Source organism: Schistocerca gregaria, chromosome 2, assembly GCF_023897955.1.
Source record: "Schistocerca gregaria isolate iqSchGreg1 chromosome 2, iqSchGreg1.2, whole genome shotgun sequence".
Taxonomy (NCBI): domain Eukaryota; kingdom Metazoa; phylum Arthropoda; class Insecta; order Orthoptera; family Acrididae; genus Schistocerca; species Schistocerca gregaria.
The window spans coordinates 47,259,698-47,284,119 of NC_064921.1; positions in this window are offsets into that span (position 1 = coordinate 47,259,698).

Sequence of the window (24,422 nt, forward strand, 5' to 3'; positions counted from 1 at the left end):
TATTACACAATAAAAAAAGGAATGCACTCCAGATCTTTGATGATGCATTCTAGTGAATGAGGTTGTAGAACTGAATTCACTATTGCTTCAGTTTTGGTACGTCCACACGAGATTTTTGATGATATGGACATGGAAAATTTCTCTCAACAGTCCGCTGGTACAGTTCATAGATTTGTAACTGTTGCGGTGAAACACAGTATGGTAAGCAAGAGTTCCTTCAGCAGCACTTATTTTGGTATTCAGTTCAGCACACGGTTTTGTAAAAAAATTACTCACTTTACCTGATGAACTTGCACCTCTAACACACTTGATACGTTTTTCTGTTTTCGTGTGCACTTCCAGATCGCTGATGGCGTGATTTGCTGTAGATACATAGGTCCCTGGGCAGCAAACCATACATTCTGCTTCCCATTGAACTCTTCCAGGACAAAATCTCGTATTTTTTTCTCGGAGTTTATCCGTAAATGAACACTTCCTCTTTGGCATAATGAGAAATTTTCTTAAACAGAAGTTAAACAAAGAATGGTCAAAACGTATTGTTCAATCTAACCATGAAAATGTCTTCACTTGCAAAACTTAACTATAATTCTGTGCCGTAAGCTATATTTCGAAATTCACGAAACCTACCCAATAAGATGAATACGGAAAGTAAAGATGCAGCTGGATGACCAACAAATTCGCTGAAAACACGTGTGTCACCCAAAAACAGACAGTACGTAGACAATCACAGCTATGCTTTGACCATTGATACTACCTATGGTCGAAGCAGCTATCCCGAAGGTAAAAGAAACATAATTTGTATACAATACAAATCGATATTTTCGATTTTGTGAGTGTAAGCGATCGAATTTAAGCTAATAACAAATGACGCATCTCAATGACCGTAATAAAAAGTACATAAATTGTTGACGACACGTCATGAACTCAAAAATCAAAAGATCTTCATCCTCAAAACCAAAAAATGCAGACGTTAACAGAAATCCCAAAAATGTATGCGGACGCCACATTTCACTTCGAAAGTGAGGACATGTCCGCGTAAATGCGGACATCTGGTAACGCTATGTCAGCGTGATGGGCTACAAGATTATATTCTACATCTACATGTCTACATCTACATGTCGACATCTACATGGATACTCTGCAAATCACATTTAAGTGCCTGTCAAAGGGTTCATCGAAACACATTTACAATTCTCTATTATTCCAATCTCGTACAGTGCCCGGAAAGAATGAAAACATATATCTTTCCGTACGAGCTCTGATTTCCCTTATTTTATCTTGGTGATCGTTCCTCCCTATGTAAGTCGGTGTCAACAAAGTAAGCAGTATTCTAAAAAAAGGTCAGACAAGCTTAGTGTAGGCAGTCTCCTTAGTCTCCTTATAGCTGGGGATAGGATCACAGATGCATGGTACATGCGCCCTACGACAAATAGGGCGGGCTTGTGGCTTTCCACCCCACCTTGTGGACAGAGGGTTAATAATTATGGGCGACTGAAACGATGTGGTAGGGGGAAAGAATAGAGGACTATGTTGCCGAAGAGTATGGGCCTGGTAGTAGGAGTTTTTTTTTCTTTTTTTGATCATCAGTCTACTGACTGGTTTGATGCGGCCCGCCACGAATTCCTTTCCTCTGCTAACCTCTTCATCTCAGAGTAGCACTTGCAACCTACATCCTCAATTATTTGCTTGACGTATTCCAATCTCTGTCTTCCTCTACAGTTTTTGCCCTCTACAGCTCCCTCTAGTACCATGGAAGTCATTCCCTCATATCTTAGCAGATGTCCTACCATCCTGTCCCTTCTCCTTATCAGTGTTTTCCACATATTCCTTTCCTCTCCGATTCTGCGTAGAACCTCCTCATTCCTTACCTTATCAGTCCACCTAATTTTCAACATTCGTCTATAGCACCACATCTCAAATGCTTCGATTCTCTTCTGTTCCAGTTTTCCCACAGTTTCATTACCATACAATACTGTACTCCAGACGTACATCCTCAGAAATGTCTTCCTCAAATTAAGGCCGGTATTTAATATTAGTAGACTTCTTCTGGCCAGAAATGCCTTTTTTGCCATAGCGAGTCTGCTTTTGATGTCTTCCTTGCTCCGTCCGTCATTGGTTATTATAGTGCCTAGGTAGCAGAATTCCTTAACTTCATTGACTATGTGGCCATCAATCCTGATGTTAAGTTTCTCGCTGTTCTCATTTCTACTACTTCTCATTACCTTCGTCTTTCTTCGCTTTACTCTCAAACCATACTGTGTACTCATTAGACTGTTCATTCCGTTCAGCAGATCATTTAATTCTTCTTCACTTTCACTCAGGATAGCAATGTCATCAGCGAATCGTACCATTGATCTCTTTTCACCTTGTATTTTAATTCCACTCCTGAACCTTTCTTTTATTTCCATCATTGCTTCCTCGATGTACAGATTGAAGAGTAGGGGCGACAGGCTACAGCCTTGTCTTACACCCTTCTTAATACGAGCACTTCGTTCTTGATCGTCCACTCTTATTAATCCCTCTTGTTTGTTGTACTTATTGTATATGACCCGTCTCTCCCTATAGCTTACCCCTACTTTTTTCAGAATCTCGAACGGCTTTCACCATTTTATATTGTCGGACGCTTTTCCCAGGTCGACAAATCCTATGAACTTGTCTTGATTTTTCTTTAGCCTTGCTTCCATTATTAGCCGTAACGTCAGAATTGCCTCTCTCGTGCCTTTACTTTTCCTAAAGCCAAACTGATCGTCATCTAGCGCATTATCAATTCTTCTATATATTATTCTTGTAAGCAGCTTCGATGCATGAGCTGTTAAGCTGATTGTGCGATAATTATCGCACTTGTCAGCTCTTGCCATCTTCGGAATTGTGTGGATGATGCTTTTCCGAAAGTCAGATGGTATGTCAGCAGACTCATATATTCTACACACCAACGTGAATAGTCGTTTTGTTGCCACTTCCCCTAATGATTTTAGAAATTCTGATGGAATGTTATCTACCCCTTCGACCTTATTTGACCGTAAGTCCTCCAAAGCTCTTTCAAATTCCGATTCGAATACTGGATCCTTTATGTCTTCCAAATCGACTCCTGTTTCTTCTTCTATCACATCAGACAAATCTTCACCCTCATAGAGGCTTTCAATGTATTCTTTCCACCTATCTGCTCTCTCCTCTGCATTTAACAGTGGAATTCCCGTTGCACTCTTAATGTTACCACCGTTGCTTTTAATGTCACCAAAGGTTGTTTTGACTTTCCTGTATGTTGAGTCTGTCCTTCCGACAATCATATCATTTTCGATGTCTTCACATTTTTCCTGCAGCCATTTCGTCTTAGCTTCCCTGCACTTCCTATTTATTTCATTCCTCAACGACTTGTACACTCCTGGAAATTGAAATAAGAACACCGTGAATTCATTGTCCCAGGAAGGGGAAACTTTATTGACACATTCCTGGGGTCAGATACATCACATGATCACACTGACAGAACCACAGGCACATAGACACAGGCAACAGAGCATGCACAATGTCGGCACTAGTACAGTGTATATCCATCTTTCGCAGCAATGCAGGCTGCTATTCTCCTATGGAGACGATCGTAGAGATGCTGGATGTAGTCCTGTGGTACGGCTTGCCATGCCATTTCCACCTGGCGCCTCAGTTGGACCAGCGTTCGTGCTGGACGTGCAGACCGTGTGAGACGACGCTTCATCCAGTCCCAAACATGCTCAATGGGGGACAGATCCGGAGATCTTGCTGGCCAGGGTAGTTGACTTACACCTTCTAGAGCAAGTTGGGTGGCACAGGATACAGGCGGACTTGCATTGTCCTGTTGGAACAGCAAGTTCCCTTGCCGGTCTGGGAATGGTAGAACGATGGGTTCGATGACGGTTTGGATGTACGGTGCACTATTCAGTGTCCCCTCAACGATCACCAGGGGTGTATGGCCAGTGTAGGAGATCGCTCCCCACACCATGATGCCGGGTGTTGGCCCTGTGTGCCTCTTTCGTATGTAGTCCTGATTGTGGCGCTCACCTGCACGGCGCCAAACACGCATACGACCATCATTGGCACCAAGGCAGAAGCGACTCTCATCGCTGAAGACGACACGTCTCCATTCGTCCCTCCATTCACGCCTGTCGCGACACCACTGGAGGCGGGCTGCATGATTTTGGGACGTGAGCGGAAGAGGGCCTAACAGTGTGCGGGACCGTAGCCCAGCTTCATGGAGACGGTTGCGAATGGTCCTCGCCGATACCCCAGGAGCAACACTGTCCCTAATTTTCTGGGAAGTGGCGGTGCGGTCCCCTACGGCACTGCGTCGGATCCTACGGTCTTGGCGTGCATCCGTGCGACGCTGCGGTCCGGTCCCAGGTCGACGGGCACGTGCACCTTCCGCCGACCACTGGCGACAACATCGATGTACTGTGGAGACCTCACGCCCCACGTGTTGAGCAATTCGGCGGTACGTCCACCCGGCCTCCCGCATGGCCACTATACGCCCTCGCTCAAAGTCCGTCAACTGCACATACGGTTCACGTCCACGCTGTCGCGGCATGCTACCAGTGTTAAAGACTCCGATGGAGCTCCGCATGCCACGGCAAACTGGCTGACACTGACGGCGGCGGTGCACAAATGCTGCGCAGCTAGCGCCATTCGACGGCCAACACCGCGGTTCCTGGTGTGTCCGCTGTGCCGTGCGTGTGATCATTGCTTGTACAGCCCTCTCGCAGTGTCTGGAGCAAGTATGGTGGGTCTGACACACCGGTGTCAATGTGTTCTTTTTTCCATTTCCAGGAGTGTATTTCTGTATTCCTGATTTTCCCGGAACATGTTTGTACTTCCTCCTTTCATCAATTAACTGAAGTATTTCTTCTGTTACCCATGGTTTCTTTGCAGCTACCTTCTTTGTACCTATGTTTTCCTTCCCAACTTCTGTGATGGCCCTTTTTAGAGATGTCCATTCCTCTTCAACTGTGCTGCCTACTGCGCTGTTCCTTATTGCTGTATCTAAAGCGTTAGAGAACTTCAAACGTGTCTCGTCATTCCTTAGAACTTCCGTATCCCACTTCTTTGCGTATTGATTCTTCCTGACTAACGTCTTGAACTTCAGCCTACTCTTCATCACTACTATATTGTGATCTGAGTCTATATCTGCTCCTGGGTACGCCTTACAATCCACTATCTGATTTCGGAATGTCTGTCTGACCATGATGTAATCTAATTGAAATCTTCCCGTATCTCCGGGCCTTTTCCAAGTATACCTCCTCCTCTTGTGATTCTTGAACAAGGTATTCGCTATTAGTAGCTGAAACTTGTTACAGAACTCAATTAGTCTTTCTCCTCTTTCATTCCTTGTCCCAAGCCCATATTCTCCTGTAACCTTTTCTTCTACTCCTTCCCCTACAACTGCATTCCATTCGCCCATGACTATTAGATTTTCGTCTCTATTTACATACTGCATTACCCTTTCAATATCCTCATACACTTTCTCTATCTGTTCATCTTCAGCTGGCGACGCCGGCATGTATACCTGAACTATCGTTGTCGGTGTTGGTCTGCTGTCGATTCTGATTAGAACAACCCGGTCACTGAACTGTTCACAATAACACACCCTCTGCCCTACCTTCCTATTCATAATGAATCCTACACCTGTTATACCATTTGCTGCTGCTGTTGATATTACCCGATACTCATCTGACCAGAAATCCTTGTCTTCCTTCCACTTCACTTCACTGATCCTACTACATCTAGATTGAGCCTTTGCATTTCCCTTTTCAGATTTTCTAGTTTCCCTACCACGTTCAAGCTTCTGACATTCCACGCCCCGACTCGTAGAACATTATCCTTTCGTTGATTATTCAATCTTTTTCTCATGGTAACCTCCCCCTTCGCAGTCCCCTCCCGGAGATCCGAATGGGGGACTATTCCGGAATCTTTTGCCAATGGAGAGATCATCATGACACTTCTTCAACTACAGGCCACATGTCCTGTGGATACACGTTACGTGTCTTTAATGCAGTGGTTTCCATTGCCTTCTGCATCCTCATGTCGTTGATCATTGCTGATTCTTCCGTCTTTAGGGGCAATTTCCCACCCCTAGGACAAGAGAGTGCCCTGAACCTCTATCCACTCCTCCGCCCTCTTTGACAAGGCCGTTGGCAGAATGAGGCTGACTTGTTATGCCGGAAGTCTTCAGCTGCCAATGCTGATTATTTATCAAAATTTAGGTAGTGGCGGGGATCAAACCCGGGACAGAAGACGTTTTGATTATGAATCAAAGACGCTACCCCTAAAGCACGGGTAAAAAGTAGGAGTGAGAGAGAATAAAGACTAGCATTGGTCTCCAGTAGGCGCCAGCTCGTAATAGCATATCCACTGGCCGGAAATCAAAGGAGGAATGGCCCTGAGCACTATGCTACTTAACTTCTGAGGTCATCAGTCTCCTAGAACTTAGAACTAATTAAACCTAACCAACCTAAGGACCTCATACATATCCATGACCGAGGCAGGATTCGAACCTGCGACCGTAGCGGTCCCTCGGTTCCAGACTGCAGCGCCTAGAACCGCACGGCTACTCCGGCCGGCGAAATCAAAGGAGGTGGAGGTATACCTGAAAAGGCGGGGTACGCGGGAAAGTTCCAGTTGGGTTAAACACGGTGTCCGAAATTTAGTAATGATGAAGAGTATGCTTAAGTTCAAGGGAATCGTCAGGAACTACATTGTGCAAAGAAGTGTGATTCGGAAGTACTGAGAAATGACGATGTGGATTTGAAGTTCTCTGAGGTTGTAGATACTGAGTGAATGACTAGTTCCATACGCATTTCGGTTGAAGAGGAATGGTCTTATCTAAAACGAATAATTACAGGACCTGCACAGAGATATAGTTACAAGGAATATAAATGTGAAGGAACCTCCAATAATTAAGAAATATTTCAATTGCTCGACGAGGCAATGAAGTACAAAAATGCTCTGGGAAAGACAGGAATACAATAATATAAGTGTCTTAGTAATGAAATAAGGTGCTGGGAATGTAAGGTGAAAGTGCAGAGAAATCGGAAAAGAAATAGTGGTTGGAAGCACAGTGTAGAAAAGACAGTTCAATCTTCTTTCAGATTAAAAGCAAAAGTCAATATTAAGAGTCCATACAATTCCGAAGATATGAGCGAGAACTATCACGCAAGCATTTTAACGCTTCATGCATGCAGTTTACTGACAAAAATAATATATGGAGAAATGAGAAAGTAAATATAGAATGTGGTAGATGACGATCAGTTTGGCTTTACAAATGATAGAGTTACCAGAGAGGCAGCCCTGACGTTAAAGTTGGTAATGGAACCAAGACGTAAGAAAAAAACAAGACACGTTCATAAGATCTGTCGACCTACAGAAATTGGTCACTCCTCGGAACCTTTTTGAAAATAGTTGTATTGCCAGTTCAGCTCCGTCTCGCGGGTCAAAGCGAGGCTGGCGACGCTTATTTGGACTGAGCTGCAAGCACGGCAGAGCAGAGAATTAATCCCGGCCTCTCAATAGATGGTTCCAATTAAACCAGCGGGGGAATACGCAGCTTAATTTGTCTGGCATTCATCAAGTTGCCACAAAAGCTACGAGGCACGGACGAAGTGATTGTTCCACGGTGTTTGCTCTTTCATCCTGTGACACATACAAATAACAGAAATTTAAGTGGTATACTCGTATTAAAGCTGTAAGACCATAAAACGTAGTTTCAACTGACGCGTGCTACAACAGGCGCCTAAGTAAATACAGCGTTACGCACACGCGCCCCCTCCCCCCCCCCCCCCACCCCTCCCTAGGGATTTCATAAGACCACTGCACGAAGACTACAAGACGTACAGAAAACGGTCACACATCAGCTAAAATGTACAGCATCTCCCCAAGATTTCGTCTCATATTACAGGTGCTTAATATGGGCTACATTTGTGACGTGGCTATCGTCAATAGGTGTTTGCAGTTAACTGACGTTGCTGACACGAATTTCGTGGGAGGCCTATCTACAGGAAGGAACTAAATCAATGAGACAACACGGAGCGGGCGGTCTGTCCACATGTACCGCCACGCCTGCCCCATGGTGCAACTACACTGCCGCAAGAAATACAAACAAAGAACCTGAGGAGATGCTGGGTCCCGTGGTATGTGTCGTTTTCCTGTATGTCCAGCAGTTTTCGAGCAGTCGTCTTCTGAAACTCCACAGACGCATATGAATGTCTGTGTGCAAGTGTCACTGAAGTATGAAGAGACGTTACGGTTCATGTCTCGCTTTAATTATTATTTACTCTTTGGTACTAACGGGTACACGCAAAGTAAGTACGAATTTGAATTTTGTGCCATTTTGTCATGAGACGGCTGGCAGCCGCGTTTTTTTTTCATATTTGTTATCTGCGATCCTTTCCATTAGTAGCGTGATAGCTTTTGTGTGGTGAGTGGTGTTGTTCGATGTTTATTTTCGTCATGGAGCAGATGACAACTGAGCAACGTATGCAAGTGATAAAAAGTTATTACAAAAACAGCGAAAGCTACGCGGCAACCGTTCGTGAATTGCGTGTGACACTCGGAAGAAATGCTCTTCCAACCGAACCATCAGTTCGGAAGTTGATCGGGATGTTTGAGACTACGGGTTCTGATTCATACGTTAAGAAAACAGGATGACACCCTTCTGTTCGAAAACAAGAAAACATGGCAGTTGTGCGTGACAATAAGAGCTAATTTATCACCAAGTTCACTGCATGAAATCTTTTCAAAAGATTTGGAAATGCATGAGTGCAAGATTCAAATTACACAATTGTTTAAGCCTGCAGATCATGGAAAGAGACATCGATTTTCTCAATTGGTCTTGGCTAGACAAGCGGAGAACGGGAACTTCACAAAAACAGAAATTTTCTCAGGTGAGGCACATGTCAATAAGCAAAACTGCCGAATTTGGGGTGACGACAATCCGCGAATGACTGCGGAAAATGAGATGTATCCACAAGGCACGACTGTGTGGTGTGGGTTCTGCGCAGGAGCAGTGATCAGCCTGTACTTTTTTTTAATGTTGAGGGAGCTGCCGTTACTGCGAGCGACTACCGTTACCGAAACATAATTTCTGATTGGATTTTCCCTCAGGTTGAAAAAAATGACGATTTTCAGTTTCAAAAAGATGGTGCGACATACCACACATACCGCGACACGATTGGTCTGCTGAATAGAAATTTCCTCAAAAAATTATCTCTTCGCGTGGCAAACAGAATGACCTGCACAGATCATGCGGCCTTACACCTTGCGAATTTTTTCTGGGAATGGGTGAAATCAAAAATGTACGTGAACAGACCACAAACAATACACCAACTGAAAGATGAATTTAAACGTGCTATTAGCGGCACCCGACCAGATGTTTGTAAAAGCGTCATCGAGAACTTCAACGAACGCACTGCTCGTTGGGGCCAATGTTGTTGTGGTCTTCAGTCCTAAGACTGGTTAGATGCAGATCTCCGTGCTACTCTGTCCTGTACAAGCTTCTTCATCTCCCAGTACCTACTGCGGCCTACATCCTTCTGAATCTGCTTATTGTATTGATCTCTTGGTCTCCCTCTACGATTTTAACCCTCCACGCTGCCCTTCAATACTAAATTGGTGATCCCTTGATACGTCAGAACATGTCCGACCAACCGTTCCCTTGTTCTACTCAAGTTGTGCCACAAACTCCTCTTCTCCCCAATTCAATTCAATACCTCCTCATTAGTTATGTCATCCACCCATCTAATCGTCAGCATTCTTCTGTAGCAACACATTTCGAAAGCTTCTATTCTCTTCTTGTCCAAACTAGTTATCGTCCATACATGGCCACGCTCCATACAAATACTTTCAGCAACGACTTCCTGACACTTAAATTTATACCTGATGTTAGCAAATTTCTCGTCTTCAGAAACGCTTTTCCTTGCCATTGTCAGTCCACATTTTTTATCCTATCTACTTCGAACATCGTCAGTTATTTTGCTCCCCAAATAGCAAAACTCCTTTACTACTTTAAGTGTCTCATTTCCTAATCTAATTCCCTCAGCATCACCCGACTTAATTCGACCATATGCAGAATATAATTTTTCACGCATAAAAGGGAGAAGTTACTTAATGTGTTTGTAAAAAAATTACATTTTCAATAAATTTTGTATATTCTATAGCACTTTAATAGTCGTCCCTACTTCCCGGACACCCTCTAGTTGTTATTTTTTTACATTTGCGGATGGAATAGTTATTTATGCGTTGTAACGGGTAAAATATTTTTGACTGTATAACAATTATTGGCTTCTAGATGTTAACGTAGGAAATGTACAGTGGTGTAGTCGGCAAAATGTATAAGAATAAGAGGTTTTGATTACACAGTTAATGAACCACAAGTTAAGTCATTAACATCATGCAAAGATTGTGTTCAGATATGACAAACAGTTTCTTAAAAAAATAATATAAATTGGTGTAGAAAGTTGCTACACGTGTAATAGTACAGTAGAAGCCTAGGTTTTGCAAGTTAGAGCAATCCATGCCCTTTCAAATCTCACTTTGATTATGGAATTACTGGCTACTAGAATTACGAGTTTTCACAGGCAGAAGGAGTTACGAGGACTGCATTGCCTACCGTCAAAACAATAATCGCTGAACTTCACGTGTAGAAAAGTAGATCACAAGCTTCAACTGTTTGCACCGGGAGAATTTGGTTGACTGCGAAAGTGTCAGGTCAGACTAACAGGTAAGGCGTCGTATTTACGCAAAGAATGGCGCAGGAAGTGATAAAAGGGTTGTCCTTGGAAAGAGGAACACAGTTGTTGAACAATTCAGTTGACAGTCCAATTAGAAATATAGCATTAAGAGCCGCAAATACCAATCTGGAAAATTCTAAATCAGTGTTCAGGGTGGAGTCTTTGAATACTTTCAAGAAGGACAGGTAACACGCAAATCTAATTTAAAATTCAACGACATCTTTATTAGTATGAAATGCCATATTACAAGCGAGTGCCACGTGTTATTCTAGAGTTCCTAGTAACTTACAAATTTACGTTCCCACACGTAGGCACTGCTCGTCCCTATACACCATAAAAGACAAACTAAGCTGACTCACACAGATAATTGCTTTAATTTGTCTATTATATCATAAACGGCTGTTGTTTGTTGTTATTGTGGTCTTCAGTCCTGAGACTGGTTTGATGCAGCTCTCCATGCCACTCTATCCTGTGCCAGCCTCTTCATCTCCCAGTACTTACTGCAACCTACATCCTTCTGAATCTGCTTAGTGTATTCATCTCTTGGTCTCCCTCTACGATCCTTTACCCTCCACGCTGCACTCCAATACGAAATTTGTTATCCCTTGATGCCCCAGTACATGTCCTACCAACCGATCCCTCCTTCAATACCTCCTCATTAGTTATGTCGGCTACAACTTCCAAATCACAGTCCATTATGGACGACGTAACACTATGCACTATGGAGCTCTGTAAAGGAGCTTTCCTGTTGGTCTGTCGGCTCTGTACAGTCCTTGGAACTGTTGTCATTAGGTTTTTCTTGTTTTCCTGACGTTTAGGTCGTCAGCCTATCGCCTATGAAAGGTTGTCTTCACTCGAAAATCTTAGACGTCCCAAACAGCTGCGTTTAAGTTTAAAACCCGCTTCGACAGACTGACGATTAGCATAAGGTACATCTAAGACTTCCTGACAAATTAAAACAGCCGTCCAGAGACTCGAACTCCGACCTTTGCCTTTCGCGGGCAAGTGCTCTACCAACTGAGCTACCCAAGGACGACTCGCGATCCGTCCTCACAGCGTCAATTCAGCTAGTACCTCGTCTCCTACCTTCCAAACTTCACAGAAGTTCTACTGCGAATCTTGCAGAACTAGCACTCCTGGGAGAAAGTTTATTGCGAATGTGGTATCGATAGCTACGATGCCACGGTGTGGGTACAAGTTCCTAGGTTGTCAGTACGACACCGACACCGATGACAAAGCCCTCTAGTCGGCGCTGTACAGCTCTACGAGCGCCGCTCCAGGTTCTACACATTTGATTACGAAGAGACGACCAAGCAACACTCTTTCTATTTCATAGTGGGCGAGCCACAACATATTTTGCCTGTGTAACTTCTGTGAGCTTTGAGACATCCGGCTTTGAACCTACATGCTCCTCAGTGCAAAGGCATGTATTCATATTCTTCCTATAGTAAATGTGATTTAAATTTACCAGCAGTATCGAAGCATTTTCCCTTTTTCTGCTCCTACTCACTCCCTACATTCTGCCTACCCTTCAGATTACAGGAGCAGACCCACGCGCCGCCTTCCAGGGGGGATACAAAAGCTGACACATGGCTTAGCCACAGCCTGGGAGATGTTTACAGAATGAGATTTTCACTCTGCAGCGGAGTGTGCGCTGATATGAAACTTCCTTGCAGATTAAAACTGCTCTACCAACTGAAGCTGTGAGGAAGGATTGTGTCGTGCTAGGGTAGCTCAGTTGGTACAGCACTTTCCCACGAAAGTCAAAGGCCCCAAGTTCGATTCTCGATCCGGCACACAGTTTTAATCTTCCAGGAAGTTTTATATCAGCGCCCACTCCGCTGCAGAGCGAAATTCTCATTCTGTAAAGCACATCTGTTCGCCAAGAAAAATATGAAATTCAAATACAGCAAACTCTCGACTGACTGAGTTAATGTGAAGTTAAGAAAGTGCGAATAACCGAAAAAGCGGATAATGTCCAACATTATCATGCGGCTTTGCTCAAGAGCCTAGAAATTTTTGGAGAATCCCCTCAAGCGTAGTCCAGTTTCATTAGCGTTGTAAACATGTTCAAAATGGTTCAAATGTTTCTGAGCACTATGGAACTTAACATCTGAGGTCATTAGTCCCCTAGAACTTAGAGCTACTTAATCCTAACTAACGTATGGATATCACACACATCCATGCCCGAGGCAGGTTTCGAACCTGCGACCGTAGCAGCCGCGCGGATCCGGACTGAAGGGCCTAGAACCGCTCGGCCACTGCCGCTGGGTCACATGTCATATTATTTATTATTATTTGGCATTTTTATGCGGCCGTTCTTTAATTTGGTTGTGTACTGAGTATCGTTAGTCCTGTCTGGTATGCCTTAAGTGTTAGATATTTTCGTGGAGCGATTTGAAGCTCGCGAAATCAAGGACTTGGCCAGCCCTCGCGTTCTGTGCTAGTCTTGTGCCTTCTTGGTGGGGGGGGGGGGGGGGGGGGGAGGGAGGGCGGTGGTGCTTTTGTTGTGTATTTCTGAAGTCGAGAGAAGTTGATCTATCATGATGAACCAAGTTGCTTATTGCAGAACGGAAGACAGAGCATTCAATGTGGTTCCCGAACGGAGGCACGTATTTCAGTTAAGGTGCCGTCCTGTTTTTCTTCGTAAGTGTTGTGGATTGATGAGCGTTGACTCTTTCGACCGTAAAATGAGGCTTCAGGGGAGAGCATGAAGCCAGTAACTTGCTGGAGATGCTGATCGCTAAAAGTGACGGACTTGGCTATGGCTGGTCCATGACAGTAAATTATATTAGTCGCGCGCAAATCTGACAGTGATGATGTTTGTTGCGACTCTTCTCCTGTTGACTTTGAACTGCATTCTTATGCTTTGGTGATTTGGTAGACAGTGGGTAGTAGTCAGTAGGAGGCAGTGTGTGAACTGTTATCGATGTACATTTTCCAGTGTAGAGGTGAAATCTGGGAATTTTTAGAAAAGCAGTCCAACTGCTAGAGGGTTTTGACTATTGGCATTTGACTTGTGAGAAGTTCAGCCTCATCTCGCGGGCCAAAGCAAGGCTGGCGACCGTTACCTACCCTGATCTGATAGTAGAGCAGCGCAGAGCGTTAATCCAGGTCCGCCAGCAGACGTTTCCACTTAAGTGCGGGGAGCAGCAGGTGTGGTGAACTGCCCCGCACTGCGCCTCACACCGACGGGACGTCTGCGGGTTCCGGCAGCGACCGCCAGAGCGACTAGCTGCGACGCCTCGCGAGCTGCTAGGCGCGGGCCGAAGGAACGTTCCACGCTGACGGCTTTCATCGTCAATTTAACAGATTTTCTTTGGTTTTCATCAAGTCTACCTGTCTGCATGCCTATCCCACATGGCTGAAATATCTTACTTCAGGTTCGCCTTTTTATAACTTTCGACAACTTTTAATTTTCAATCGTTAGAACTACAGGTTTACCATAATGAGACTTATTCCAAGCAGGTGCAGATCTGTCTGTAGCTTTAACACCAACAACGTATGCGATTTAAGTTAAAGTCAGTTTAGAAGCTACAGTATCACTGAAATCTGTCGGCAGATAGGAAAGTACAATCAACAATACATTTCTCCTAGCGATTTTTTACAGTAGGCTTTCATTTCGTAGAAAAACAGAGCAGAAATGATTAAGGGAAATTTTCCTCAAGCAAACATCATTTTTTCAAATGGTTCAAATGGCTCTGAGCACTATGGGACTTAACATCTGAGGTCATCAGTCCCCTAGAACTTGGAACTACTTAAACCTAACTGACCTAAGGACATCACACACCTCCATGCCCGAGTCAGGATTAGAACCTGTGGCCGTAGCAGCCGTGCGGTGCCTGATTGAAGTGCTTAGAACCGCTCGGCCACAGCGGCAGGCCATCATTCTTTTCCTGTCGGTTTCAGCAAGTTGGAAATTATAGATTTTCAGCTCCTTGAAAAGGGACTAGTAGAACATAGAGACATCAAATCGGCATGGATATGCTACAAGTGTGTAGTGCAGGCATTTACCTGAAGATGAAATGAGAAATTATATAAATGATATATCAGAGACGTTCGACAGCGGGAGTAGGTCTGGTAAAACAAGAATAACATGTACTTGGAAACGAAAATATTCGTTCTAATTACAACAAAATGCTCCAGGATTCCTTTTTAAAAAAAATTTCAGAAATTGCCAGAACACTCACGGATAATCGCAAAGACATGTGACTGGGAGCTTGTTGTTAAGCATGACTATGGCCAAGAGAAGTTCAAATGCTTCAAATTGCTCTGAGCACTATGGGACTTAGCTTCTGAGGTCATCAGTCCCGTAGAACGAAGAACTACTTCAACCTAACTAACCTATGGACAACACACACATCCATGTACGAGGCAGGATTCGAACCTGCGACCGTAGGGGTTGCGCGGTTCCAGACTGTAGCGCGTAGAACCGGTCGGCCACCCCGGCCGGCCAAGAGAAGTCTACTGGTATGAAACACCTTACTCTGAGGAAAACACTTCTGGGACTGTATGTTTCGAGCACAGCATTGCATGGTAGTGAAAGACAGACTGTGGGAAAAAGAAGGGACAGGATGATAGAAGACCTGTTAAGACATCAGGCAAAAACCTCCATGGTTCTAGAGGGAGATGTAAAGGGTAAAATCTGCAGAGGAACACAAAGACGGGAATAGACCTGGCAGATAATTGATGACGTAGTTTGTAACTGGTACTCTGAGTCGAAAAGGTTGGCGCAGAAGAGGGCAAAATTATTTATGTCGAGTTATTATAAAAGCTTTTAGAAGTTAATTTTTACACAGAAAGGAAATTAACTGTACGACCATTTGTTAATTCGATTACGCGATTAATTATATCCGGTCAGTGTGGCCGAGCGCTCCTAGTCGCTTCAAACTGGAACCGCGTGATCGCTACGGTCGCAAGTTCGCATCCTGCCTCGGGCATGGATATATATGATGTCCTTAGGTCAGTTAGGTCAAAGTAGTCCTAAGTTCACGGGGACTGCTGACTTCAGATGTTAAGCCCCATAGTGCTGAGATCCATTTGAACCATTATTTTTTATGAATTACAATTGGAACTTGTTCGCAGTAGATAAGGGAACTTAGCATTCGTGTACGTAGTAGCCATCATTAGAATTAATATAATCTGTAGGGTGTTCAGTAGCGTACGAATTAGCATGGAGAGTGGAAGCAGGAGTCAATATGCTGCCTTTTTCTTTCTTTGTTTGTTTTTCGCTCTTCCCTTTTGCATTACAGTAGGCTGGCGTCCCTTTTCCTTTGCATGCACACCAGCCGGCGACCAAGAAACGAAGGGCAATTTTCTTCGTTACGCCGTTGGGAGAAAGAAAATTACTGCTGCAAGAGTTATACTTTAACGGGAGTGAGCTTTCCGGAGTAGGTCTAGTTTACGCGCAGACACTAAGGTGCCAAACTCGCCTCTGGAAACCAGCGTTGCAATTAAAGTTTCTCAAATGGCGGTAGCATCTGTGCACACTTCGGTTTCGACACTTTATGAGCACCGAAATCCCATTTTATTCCCTCAAATGATAGTTGTGGCACTTGCATTGGTACCGGCAGCTTCAGGCCTCCTGCTTTTAGAAAGTATAATGTTGTTGTTGTGGTCTTCAGCCCTGAGACTGGTTTGATGCAGCTCTCCATGCTACTCTATACTGTGCAAGTTTCTTCATCTCCCAGTACCTACTGCAAAGTACATCCTTCTCAATCTGCTTAGTGTAATCATCTCTTGGTCTCCCTCTACGATTTTAACCCTCCACGCTGTCCTCCAGTACTAAATTGGTGAACCCTTGTGCCTCAGAACATGTCACTCCAACCGATCCCTTCTTCTAGTCAAGTTGTGCCACAAACTCCTCTTCTCCCCAGTTCTATTCAGTACCTCCTCATTAGTTATGTGATCTGCCCATCTAATCTTCAGCATTCTTCTCTAGCACCACATTTCTAAAGCTTCTATTCTCTTTTTCTCTAAACTATTTATCGTCCATGTTTCACTTCCATAAATAGCTACACTCCATACAAATACTTTCAGAAACGATTTCCTGACACTTAAATCTATACTCGATGTTAACAAATTTCTCTTCTTCAGAAACTATTGCCTTGCCATTCCCAGTCTACATTTTATATCCTCTCTACTTCGACTATCATCAGTTATTTTGCTGCCCAAATAGCAAAACTCCTTTACTACTTTAAGTGTCTTATTTCCTAATACAATTTCCTCAGCATCGCCCGGCTTAATTCGGCTACATTCCATTATCCTTGTTTTGCTTTTGTTGATGTTCATCTTATGTCCTCCTTTGAATATACTATCCATTCCATTCAACTGCTCTTCCAAGTCCTTTGCTGTCTCTGACAGAATTACAATGTCATCGGCGAACCTCAAACTTTTTATTTCTTCTCCATGGATTTTAATACCTACTCCAAACTTTTCTATTGTTTTCTTTCCTAGTTGCTCAATATATAGATTGAATAGCATCGGGGGGAGGCTACACCCGTGTCTCGCTCCCTTCCCAACCACTGCTTCCCTTTCATGTCCCTCGACTCTTATAAATGCCATCGTCTTTCTTTACAAATTGTAAATAGCCTTTCGCTCCCTGTATTTTACCGCCGCCACTTTCAGAATTTGAATGAGAGTTTTCCAGTCTAAATTTTTAAAAGCTTTCTCTAAGTCTACAAATCCTAGAAACGTAGGTTTGCCTTTTCTTAATCTTTCTTCTAAGATAAGTCGTAGGATCAGTATTGCCTCACGTGTTCCAACATTTCTACAGAATCCAAACTGATCTTCCCCGAGGTCAGCTTCTACCAGTTTTTCCATTCGTCTGTAAAGAGTGCGCGTTAGTATTTTGCAGCTGTGACTTATTAAACTGATAGTTCGGTAATTTTCACATCTGTCAGCACCTGCTTTCTTTGGGATTGGAACTATTGTATTCTTCTTGAAGTCTGGGTATTTCGCCTGTCTCATACATTTTGCTCATCAGATGGTAGAGTTATGTCAGGACTGACCCTCCAAGGCTGTCAGTAGCTCTAATGGAATGTTGTCTACTCCCGGTGGCTTGTTTCGACTTAGGTCTTTCAGTGCTCTGTCAAACTCTTCACGCAGTATCATATCTCCCATTTCATCTTCATTTACATTCTCTTCCATTCCCAAAATATTGTCCTCAAGAACATCACTCCTGTATAGACCCTCTATATATGCGCTGCAGCAACCTGCAATATCGCCCTCAGACGTAAAACTTTTGATTGCCCCTTACAGAAACCTAGACGACTTTATAAAATATGATGGTATTTTGGTGAAATCTTAATACTCCAAGATGCTACTCCAGGCGGGTGTAGAATTAATGTGCACAACGGAAAATAATGAACGCTAAAATGATGGTTTGGCCCTCTCTGACTGTCCCCCTGAAGAAGATCGTAGGACCTCTTAATGCTCTTTAACATACAAGTTACAACCTAAACTTAAATGAATGGTTAACACCAGTAAATAATAACCTTTTTTCTTATTATACAGTTATTGTACATTACAAAAACAACCCTTTATTACAAATGTCTATATTTCCTAACTAAAATTGTTGATCAATTGCCCAGCTCTGACCCTTTTTATGGCCACGCGATCTAGCATAAATAACGCGAAATTACTGACATCATCTACGTATCAAACACTAATAGACACTACCTTCAAAGATGATCTACAGTTGTGTGGGATCTCAGTGGAAATAAACTAACATGATCACAGCTGTTTAGCTTTATAGCCCTAATAAGTCAAAGCAATTAGCAATATCGCCATATGTACTGTGTCCGGTGCATCGGAGTGATGGTTCTCGTACTCGTCTGCAACAATGGAAGAATTCCAACCACAAAATAATCTCTTTCAAACACTAGGATGGCAGAAGCGGTCCTCTAATATATTCTAATACTGTCTTCTCGTCTCTGTGTTCTACAGACGAGAAACGCGAACTCCCAGTCACAAGGACAGAGTTCAACGTCTCAATGTAAGTATCAGAAGAAGAAGTGCTCTCAAACACTGAACGCTACATACTCAATGACGACTTCCAACCCGGAGGCGAAGTCCAGAATCATATAAGTTCGCGAAAGTCCAGTGTCTAACCGTTAGAACTATAATCTCTCACGAAAGCAAAGACAGCAAGCTTGCCCGCACGCACTAAGCTGATACTGAGCGACCGTCACACAAAATCGCTCAAAAACGGAAGGCCCCTCCCTCTCCACCACCGGCTTCCCAGCAAGACTCGTTCAAAGTGGCTCTGAGCACTATGGGACTTAATTTCCGAGGTCATCGGTCCCCTAGAACTAAGAACTACTTAATCCTAACTAACCTAAGGACATCACACGCATCCATGCCCGAGGCAGGATTCGAAACTGCGACCGTAGCGGTCGCGCGCCTGCAGACTGTAGCGCTTAGAAACGCTCGGCCACTTCGGCCGGCTAGCAAGACTCGGCTCCCCTCCCTCATAACTACAGAAGGCGAATCATATTCTCGAAATCCTGGAATATTCTGCCTCTCTACAGATTCTTCCCAACGCCGACCAACCATATTTTAGTCTTCTGTCGTCCAATGCAGAAAGTTTGCTAGGTAATACCTATACTCATACAACGGTAAGCTCCCGAGTAAAACCCTTGGAAATAACCAAGCCTGCGTGATTTTTGAAGTGACGCTTCCTCGATCTTCTCAGCTGCGTCCAGGATTTGCAGAGTTCCCGGTTATCCCTCCACTCCCACTAAAGGGCCGGCCGGCCGCGACTCTATTGTGCTCCAGCGCTCAGGTGCCCCAACGTCCGTCTTGCTACTTCCTGTGTTTAAGCAGGACCAACATACCTGTGTGGGCCTTCCACCCAGGGCTTGAGTTCCACCTGCCGTTTCATCTCCACTGGTGTTCCAATCTCTACTAGTATAGGCAATCATTAATTATACCGTTTTCATAATAAAGACACTCATCACCTTTCATGCAAAAGCGTTAACAATTATTTACAAGGCACACGTGATAATGTCGGTCTCTTTAAATATTCATATATACGATTTACGATCTATCAAATGATATCTAATTGTGGTTGTAGATCATGGCAAATTATGTACATGAGTGCTTGTAAGACGCGAAATTATATCCACTTTAAAATATGTGCTGTAAAATAGGCGTATACCAAGCGCATGGAGGAGTACAATTGTCAGATCTCTTTTCTCCCTCTTTTTTTGATAGAAAAACCTTACAAGAATGTGTAAAATGACAGGGACGAGATTACAGGCTAAGAGTGAAACACTCCTTTTGGACGAACACAACGCTTTCAGGAAACGAACGTCGTGCACACGTAACATAACAGTTAATAGAGGAAAAGAGAGAATTTAATACGGAAACCCATACAGCTCTTATAGAGCTACATAAAAGTCTTCTAAAGTGTAAACAGGCAAATACAATAGAGCACATTAGTAAAACAGATAATAGATGGTCTGAAGGACACGATCACAAATTAATTATCAAAAGAGGTGCAAATATTTTAGGCGCGATACCTGTGAATCAGGGAGTCAGGCAAGACTGCAATTTATAACGAAATTTACTCATTGCTGATCTTTTCAGATCATATAAAGAAGTGCATCCTGGGTTGCAGATAACAAAGTATGGAACCAAAAATACATGACATTTTGCAGGCGATCAGTTTATTGTATTTCACGATGAAAAGAACTTACAATGCGCCTTATATGAACTGCATCTCTTGGTCAAACGATGCACTGAGAGAATCTCAACAAAACGAAACTAATGGCAATTAAATGTGTTGAACTAATGAAATCAAAAATTGTTATCAATAATAGAATAGTCAAACATGTTAACAGCTTCAGTTATTTCGGAATCCGAATTGGTTGCCAGTATAATAGAGATGTGGACAACAAGCTTCATCAGTTTGATTAGATGTATGACACTATTAAGAGAAATTTAAAGAACCGTGTCAGAAACGAAACAAAAGTAATTTTTTTAAAAAAAACTATGGCTTTTACGTTTCTTCTGTACGGGAGTGAAACCTGGGTCCTCACAAAAAGAAATAAGAGCAAAACACAGGTAGCGGAATTGGATTTCTAAGAGCAGTTAACGGTTGTACACACTAAAACCGGATAAGGAATGAACAAATCAGAAAAAGACTGATTGTTAAAAAGGTAAACAACACTATAGAAAAATATAGATGCAGGCGCCAAAGGAATCAGAGCAGAATGACAGAAGACAGACTGATGGAAGAACAGCAGGCACAATTCCTGAAAGGCCCACAATCAGATCCACTCACCATACTCTTTGAAGAAGGTACAGGTAGTCAGCCTCATTCCTGGAAGTGATTATGAAGGCGTACGCCACAAATGACAAACATGTTTGAGTTACGTGTAAAGTAAACTGGAAAAAATTTCCACGTCAATGTTAGCACCTGGATTTAGAAGCAAGGAACAGCATCCTGAGGTGATGACAATCCATGTCCTAATATTTTTTGCTTGATATAAGGGAACAAAAAGAGGTTGTTTGGCAATAAATCAGGACAGTATGGTCAATTATTAATTCCACGTTTTTTTCGTCAAATAAACAGTTGCTACATGATATGCAACTGTTTATTTGACGAAAAAAACGTGATGCAGTCCGCAGCTCGTGGTCTCGCGGTAGCGTTCTCGCTTCCCGAGCACGGGGTCCCGGGTTCGATTCCCGGCGGGGTCAGGGATTTTTCACCTGCCTCGTGATGACTGGGTGTTTGTGTCGTCTTCATCATCATCATCAATCATCCCCATTACGGTCGGAGGAAGGCAATGGCAAACCACCTCCACTAGGACCTTGCCTAGTATGGCGGCGCGGGTCTCCCGCGTCGCTCCCCTACGCTCGGTAAACGGAGTATGGGACTCATCATCATCATCACATGATATGCATAAGATGAACAAACGAGTATAATGGAATGTAGTCGAATTAAGTCGAGTGATACTGAGGGAATTAGATTAGGAAATGAGACACTTAAGTAGTAAAGGAGTTTTGCGATTTGGGGAGCAAAATAACGGATGATGGTCGAAGTAGAGAGGATATAAAATGTAGACTAGCAATGGCAAGTAAAGCGTTTCTGAAGAAGAGAAATTTGTTAACATCGAGTATAGATTTAAGTGTCAGAAAGTCGTTGCTGAAAGTATTTGTATGGAGCGTGGCCATGTATGTAAGTGAAACACGGACGATAAATAGTTTGGACAAGAAGAGAATAGAACCTTTCGAAATATGGTGCTAGAGAAGAATGCTGAAGATTAGATGGGTAGATCACATAACTAATGAGGAGGTATTGAATAGGAGTGGGGAGAAGAGGAGTTTGTGGCACAACTTGACTAGAAGGAGGGATCGGTTGGTAGGACATGTTCTGAGGCATCAAGGGATCACCAATTTGGTACTGGAGGACAGCGTGTAGGGTAAGAATCGCAGAGGGAGACCAAGAGATGAATACACTATGCAGATTCAGAAGGATGTAGGCTGCAATAGGTACTGGGAGGTGAACAAACTTGCACAGGATAGAGTAGCATGGAGAGCTGCATCAAACCAGTCTCAGGACTGAAGACCACAACAACAACAACATGAAATGTCGACACTTGAAAATGACTGGTGAAGAAATCTTCGTGCGGTCAAACTGACTTATGGCGCATTAACTGTTCATCATTAAGCTGTAACTGTTCTTTGATCCTCTAAAGCAATACTCAAGATATGTTCTGTGTAACCAAAGAAACAAGCGGTCATTTTCTTCGACGTGCTTTGGAGAGGAATCACATTTGTTGCTTCCAGCTCGTCTTGGAACTCCCAGCTGCCTGGTACGTGTCAAGTACTATCCAAGTTTTGCCTCAAGTAAAGATGTTGTATACGTATTTTAATATTGGCGGTCGAACTATTACAGCGTTTCTTATGACCAGTTGACAGCTTATGGTTCGGTGAAAGTGAGCGAAATTCACGTTCCTGTGGAGCTGAAAGTACCACAGTGTTCCATGACAATAACCCACTTCGTCAGCGTTCACGAAAACCATCGCTCACGGAATCGCGACCGAGACGAGATTGTGTAAACTAATTGTGAACTGTCTTTTCAGTAAGTGATTTTCTACCATTAAAAATGATCAAAAGCTACAGTTCATCCGCTACGCTCTTCAATATTTACTCTGATGATGTAGTCTGCATATGGAATTCTAGGATAAACGCTAAGGTACATCTAAACAACTGGGGAAACCTAAATTAATTCCTGTATGCTGATGATCTTACAGTGAGTTTTTCAAGAGAAGATGATTTACGAAAAGGAAATTATGAACCAAATAAAATATATACAGAATATAATATCATAATTTCTAGTAAATTTAAGTCATTACCAAAATATTCAGTGTGAACTAAGACAGTAGTTAATATAGAAACAACTGAACATCTAAAAAATTTTAACTGTCTTGGATGTAGAATATCATATAAGTACGAAGAAGATATGCAGATTAAGTTGAATAGATTCTGAAGTGGAACAGCTAATGGAATTTTAGCCGGCCGCAGTGGTCTAGCGGTTCTAGGCGCTCAGTCTGGTACCGCGCGACTGCTACAGTCGCAGGTTCGAATCCTGCCTCGGGCGTGGATGTGTATGATGTCCTTAGGTTAGTTAGGTTTAAGTAGTTCTAAGTTCTAAGGGACTGATGACCTAAGATATTAAGTCCCATAGTGCTCAGAGCCATTTGAACCATTTTTAATGGAATTTTAAGAGCGGTGAAGAGATGTAAAAGAACAAATGAAATACGAAATGAATATATTCCAAAGGTGTTGAAAGTGTGGAGGGTGAAAAGAAAACCAGGTGAAACAAAAATAAGACCACCAGGTCAGATAAAGAGCTTTATAACAAAAGGGAGAAGAAAATGGTTCTAAGCACTATGGAACTTACAATCTAAGGTCATCAGTCCCCTAGACTTTTAACTACTTAAACCCAACTAACCTAAGGACATCACACACATCCACGCCCGAAGAAGGATTCGAACCTGCGACCGTAGCAGCAGCGCGGGGCAGGACTGAAGCGCCTAGAACCGCTCGGCCACAACCGCCGGCAAAGGGAGAAGAGATCCTGGCAGTTCACAGATGAAAAGGAAAGATTGAAAGAAAAGAAAAAGAGGGAACCGCAACAGACCACCATCGGCCTAATAATCAACTGCAGAACAAGGAGTGGTTAATCACTGAATTTGGTCTTTAAGAAAATCATAAAAGACGATCCGACAGTCTTAGCGTGAAGTTTTTATTTATTTGCAATGCTGTTCTTTTGAACGTTCACTACCAACGAACTAGATGGCAAGTTTCTGGGATGCGAAATTTTAACAATGACAAATGATAAATACTGATGATAACAGAACGAAAGCTGAAGTTTAAAATTTAGCTTTCAAGAAATCATTCAGACAGAAGAGTCATACAAGCATACCATTATTTGATCATTGGACAGACTCCCGTATGGATGACATAGTAATAAGGATACCAATAGTATAATACATAGTAATAAGCATACCAACTGAAAGTCCTCACATTTTCGCGGCACAATGACTGTTCCATAGAATTACGGATGTGCAGCCGCAAAAATTTATGGAACAGCTACTGAAAGATTTGAAAGCAACTGAATCACCAGGTCCGGATCGAATCCCAGTTCGATTTTACGAAGAG